Source organism: Geospiza fortis, unplaced genomic scaffold (genome assembly GCF_000277835.1).
Source record: "Geospiza fortis unplaced genomic scaffold, GeoFor_1.0 scaffold491, whole genome shotgun sequence".
NCBI lineage: Eukaryota > Metazoa > Chordata > Aves > Passeriformes > Thraupidae > Geospiza > Geospiza fortis.
In genome coordinates this window covers 1,786,908-1,792,907 of record NW_005054390.1, presented here as the reverse complement: position 1 = coordinate 1,792,907, position 6,000 = coordinate 1,786,908, and the positions used below count along the sequence as shown (strand labels likewise).

Below are 6,000 nucleotides of genomic sequence, written 5' to 3'. Positions count from 1 at the left end.
AAAAAATCTGGGAATAATTTCTTTAATTAATCAATTATCTTTCAGTGTTAACTGTTAACCTATTAATAATATCTCAGAAATTCCAGAAAGTAGGGGAGTCATGAGGGTGTATTTGAAGCCTTAGTAGAGGACTAAAATTTGTTTTGAATTGATTAGCCTACGGTTCATTTATGTTACCTCTAGATTCTTACTGGAATTTTTTTTTTGTGGCTACTGTAATTAAGACCAAAATTCAAAACTTATTTATGGCTATGAATTTAATCTTTCATTTAAGCCTAGACTGAACTCAATGAGTTGCACTAGAGGAAATCTTGTTTAAATAAAATTGAAAAACGTGTCTGTACTCTGATTTTTTTTTAATCTTTGCATTATAATCTCAAATACTATTGTCAATGTCTTTAAGCTTTAGAGTCAAATCAACCTAATCCTTAGGTGGCAAGGCATTGCTGGAAAAAGAAAATGGCTTCAATGTAAAATCTGTTTGGAGACAAAACATCAGCTGAAATGTCTGAGGCAGTAAATTAAATGATAGTGTTTGAGACAGGTTCTACCAGCAGCAATTGGCACTACCATTCTTATTGCATAATTACTATTGCCATTCAACATAATTTATTAGGTTATTCTTCTGTTTTTGAAGGAAGGTCATGTGAAACTACAGAAATACTACAGAAAATTCTGTCTGCAAAAGTATTTTTAGTAAGAAAACAGGAGCAAGAAATTATGTTCTACTGATATTTTGTGTTCTAGATTCAGCATAATTAATACACTATTGTTACAGCAAATCGTGTGATATATGTATCTGCCTTACACTAGTTTTCTGTCTCTTTCCTGATCTTTTTTGTTTTGTCCTTATAATCTTAGATGGCTTGTAACAGCTGGTTCATGTGGTAAGAATCACCTGAAGGAGCTTTTCAGCATGAATGGTGGAACTTTATACTGGAAAATTATTTCTCTACCCTTGAATGTCAGGAATCTTTGTATTCATATGTTCATATGGATATGCACTTCCTTCAGCTCTGTTGATGCATAGCAGCATGTTCTCTAGTGTCTATGACTTGTTGAAGTGTGAATATCCACGAATATTAGGAACTCTGTAGCTGAAACCCTTCAAGTCTGAAAATGTTTCAAGCTTCTCATTTTTAATGAAAAAGGATGCATTTACATTTTTTTTACAGCTTTCCTTTCAGTGAATATTTGTACTTCCATAAAGAGCAAGGATTTGCATGGTCTGAGTGGAAGAAATGTAGAGAAAGAAAATATGTGTATGTTTGAGAGGCAAGTCAAGAGAATGTGCCTACCACTAGTTATATATTCTAACTACATCCATTTCTATGGTACCTAAAAAGATTTCTTTTTATTGTATTTAGTCATTTGAGAGCTGCTCTGATTTCATATGTAGTGGTTTTGGCAGTATGCAACTTAGGATCATGGGTTGGGAGATGCTGTCAGGGAGCAGATTGGTCCCCCTGTTATCCAGGAGAAGTCAGAGAACTGCTGAGATGCTTGGATTTTCATTAATCCATGGGACCAGGTGGAATCCATCCCAGGGTCATGAGGGAGCTGGCAGATGAGCTTGTGAAGCCCCTCTCCATCATTTACCAGCAGTCCTGGCTCACTGGTGAGGTTCCATAGGACTGGAAGGTGGTCAGTGTGACACCCATTCACACAAAGGGTGGGAAGGAGGATCCTGGTAATTATAGGCCAGTCAGCATGACCTCAGTACCAGGTGAGGTCATGGAACAGCTTATATTGAGTGTCATCACACAGAACTTACAGGGTGGCCAGGGTATCAGACCCAGCCAGCACGGCTTATGGAGGGGAACATTGTGTTTGACCAACCTGGTCCCTGCCTGGTGGATTCAGGAAAGGCTGTGGATGTTGTCTACCTAGACTTCAGCAAGGCCTTTGACACTGTCTCCCACAGCACACTCCTGGAAAAGCTGGCAGCCCAGGGCTTGGACAGGAGCGCTCTGCGCTGGGTTCAGAACTGGCTGGATGGCCAGGCCCAGAGGGTGGAGGGGAACAGGGCTGCATCCAGCTGGGGGCAGTCAGCAGTGCTGTCCTCAGGAGTCTGTGCTGGGCCAGGTCTGTTCAATATTTTTACTGATGATATGGAGGAGGGTACTGAGTTTTTCATTACTAAATTTGCAGATGGAATTAAGCTGGGATTGTGTGTTGATCTGTTGGAGGGTAGGAGGGCTCTGCAGAGAGACCTGGAATGGTTGGATGGATGGGCAGAGTCTAACAGGATGAAGTTTAATAAATCCAAGTACAATCCTGCATTTTGGCCACAATAACCCCCTGCAGTGTTACAGGCTGGGGACAGTGTGGCTGGAAAGGGACCTGGGGGTACTGGTGACAGCCGACTGGACAGGAGCCAGCAGTGTGCCCTGGTGGCCAAGAAGGCCAAAGGCATCCTGGCCTGTGTCAGGAACAGTGTGGCCAGCAGGAGCAGGGAGGTCATTCTTCCCCTGTACTCAGCACTGGTGAGGCCACACCTCAAGTGCTGTGTCCAGTTCTGGGCCCTCAGTTTGGGAAGGACCTTGAGACGCTTGAGTGCATCCAGAGGAGGCAACGAGGCTGGTGAGGGGCTGGGAACACAAACCCTGTGAGGAACGACTGGGGGAGCCAGGGGTGTTTAGCCTGGAGAGAAAGAGTGATAAAATTCTGGAATGGTCTGCCTGGAGAGGGGGTGGAGTCACCATCCCTGGATGTGTTTAAGAAAGGACTGGATGTGGCACTCAATGCCATGGTTTTGTGGAGGTTTTAGGGCACGGGTTGGACTTGATGATCTTGAAGGTCTCTTCCAACCTAGGGATTCTGTGATTCTGTGATAGTGAAAGTAGGAGTAAAAGGTATGCTTTTCAGTACTTTTAGTTACATTTCTCTTTAAAAAAAAACCACTCTTAGATCACCAGTGAATTATTTCACACTCGTGTCTGCTTCATTCATGTTGTCATCTTTAGTTGTAGGGAAGAGAATATTAGATATTTGCTGGTGAAAGCTGTTTTCATGTGCAGTTAGTGGCACAGAAAAACTCTTGTTGGGTGCAGGTGGATATAGTCTGCTAGGGAAAAGATCAACCCTTGGAACTCAGAACTACATGGATAAGAGAAGGATAATGACTATGAGGTGAGGTCTTATCAAAGATATATTAGAAAATAACTCAGAGTAAAATCACTGTAATTGTAACTCTGGAGAGGGCTAGTATTATCATCACGATACTTTGCCAAAATATTTTATTTCCAAATAATTTAGAGAAGCAAGAGATAAATGGCTTGTACTACACAGAAATTAAACAGACCAAAAAGCTAAAGCAAGAACACATTTGGCAAAATATTTCAAAATTGACTTGTTGACATTTAGGGTTAAATTTTGGGGGTTGAGATTCCTTTTCTGAAAAGAACATAGCATATGTAATCTCTCCCGCTTCAAGAGCTGAAGACTGGGATCTTAACATAGAATAAAAGGTTTGGAAAGAACTCTGTCTCAGAAAGTAGTGTCTTACCAATTAACTTGTATTATCTGGTCCTCTGCTGCCAGTGAAGCCCAATAGAAAACATTGTTTGATCTCTCACAAAGATAAATTGGAGTCTAAATTGTTAGGAGTATTGGGAATATAAGGTTTATGATCACAGAGCAAAAGAGGGTAGGAGGCACATAAGGAAACATCTCTGAAGAAGACCTCTTGATCTGAGAAAAATCAATAGGCAAAAGGGACAGAAGATGCAGTTCAATCAATTTACGCTTCATGTGCTCTTCCAGAAGGTCAAATCCACATCAATCTGAAATCAGGTTTTCTTTCTAAAAGAATTGATGCTTATTTTCATCAGTTTCCACTTTCAAATAATATATATACTACACTACAAATTGAGTTTCTTATTGAACACTTACTGTCTGCTTCCAGCAGCAGTCCTCTGCATCACATAGGTCTCACAGAAAGTATTTTAGAAAAATTATACCATAATTGAAGTTTATGTTAGATAAACTAGTACATTAAAAAAAAAAAACCAAACAAAATCTCCACCTAACGGAGCATGCACGTTTATTTTTTCCCAGCCTAAATGAAAAATAGCCTTCTAAGTCTGAGTAAATTCTTAACATTAGATTACCCTACAAAATAAAAATAAAACAAACATTTTCTGTCATTTTCAAACTGGTCAAACTTTGTTGTTAGCAAACTGCAAAGTGGGTAATTTTTCAGGAATGCTTTCTGGAAGCTAGTACTGCTTCTATAAGCATATAATTTATATGTGAGGTCTGCCCGGTGAAGAAGAGAACAACATATTTAGGCATGCAAAGGCACAGCTGCACTTTTCTCTCTTGTTTGAATTTAAAAAATCATTTTTATTAATTGAAAAAACCCTAGGTTTAGTCAGAGTAAACCTGTAGTTTCTAAGATTACAAATTAAAGTTATTACTTATCCACACTTTCTATGAAAAAATGTTTCCAAAAACATTACATTCCATGGGAATTAATAAATAATGAACCACAACGTGTTTGTTTAAAATACAGGTAACCAATATAGACATGTTGCACTGTTTCTGTATTAATTATAATGTGAAGCTAGATTTTCTATAATTATATTTAAATGTCTTTAATTAATTTAAATTGAAAGCATGCTTTTTTGTTTGATTTACAAAGACCGAAGGGGCAAGTACTAGGAATCTCGCAAATATATACTGGATATTTGTGAACTACTTGCAGTACTTATTCTTTCAGTAAGTGACACAAGGAAGTAATTATTTATTTACTTAATAAGAGAATGTTTGCACTATCAATCCTATTTTTTAATAGAGCAGTATCAATAAACATTTTTAGTTACTTTGTTGCAATTCATTATCTCTAAACTAAATTATCAATGCCCGTAAAATATTTCCCTTTACTTTGCCAGTAATTAATTCTTATCCCCTGCTTCAGTGGGTAGAATTTTTTCCTTCTCTATTTAGATTACTTGTTCTCAGACTGCGATTTGTGAGCCATTAATGATCTGTGACCTTTGAGCCTCAAAATAAAATGATCTGTGAGAAAGAGCTATTTGGGTCTGAAGAGCTGGAGAGTGTACTAAGTCTTTTTTCAATAACTATTGTGCAGAATGAACAACCTGGAGCACGCATGAGTTTCAAAGATGCATAACTTAATTTTCCATTTTGGGGAAATAACAGTTTTCCTCGTGGATTAGCATGACAATTCACATCTTTTTACTGCAAATATTGTGCAATATTCTGCTTTTGATGTTTGTTACATTTAGTGTATTCTCATTGAATTTTTTATGTGTCTGGCTTGGAGTGATTAATGAAGACATGTATTAAACAATCCCAATGTGTTGTTACTGGACTCAGTTTAAACTTATTTTCTGTACTGTAGGCAGGGCTAATTAGTAAGAAAGTATTGTTATAGATAGAATAGAGATTGACTCTGTTTCACCCATCGGCCACTGAAAGTAAAATGTTTTAAATTACTTGACTGCCATACTGCTTTGTACTACATTTTTTGGTGGGTTTAGGGGTTCAGCATTTCTGTTTTCTTAACAGTTATCATTAAAAATACCCTTTTTAACCAAAACAAATTATTGAGCCTTAGAAATGACGATAAAAATATGGTTCTCTTATGTTTCATCTTACACAGGATTATTGCATATATTAATATTCTAGACTGTGGCATTTTAAAATTAGGATTCCTCTGAATGAAATGTTTTGTGGTTTTTTAGATTTGATGGATCAACTCTCCACCAAACCATTTTTTTAAATGCCTGTGGACTCAATTTCATGATGTGCTACTTTCTTCTCTGATGAACACTGATCTCTGAAGGAAATTTTTTTCTCACAGTCCACTTAATAGTTGCTGATGCCCTTTCATTTATCAGTGTACAGAAATTATTTCTAAAAACCTACTTGTTTGTACTGAGCTATATCTATACATAATAAATACTAACATCAAAGCAGTAGTTTATAAGTTTGGGGATTAATGTAAAATATGGCAAATATTTAAAAATGTTC

The 6,000-nt window shown here is 37.5% G+C and overlaps 1 protein-coding gene across 1 annotated transcript in view; it reads left to right on the top strand.

Annotated features, from left to right (window-relative positions):
* PTPRD (protein tyrosine phosphatase receptor type D) overlaps positions 1–6,000 on the top strand; it is a 452,720-nt gene that overhangs the window by 409,271 nt on the left and 37,449 nt on the right.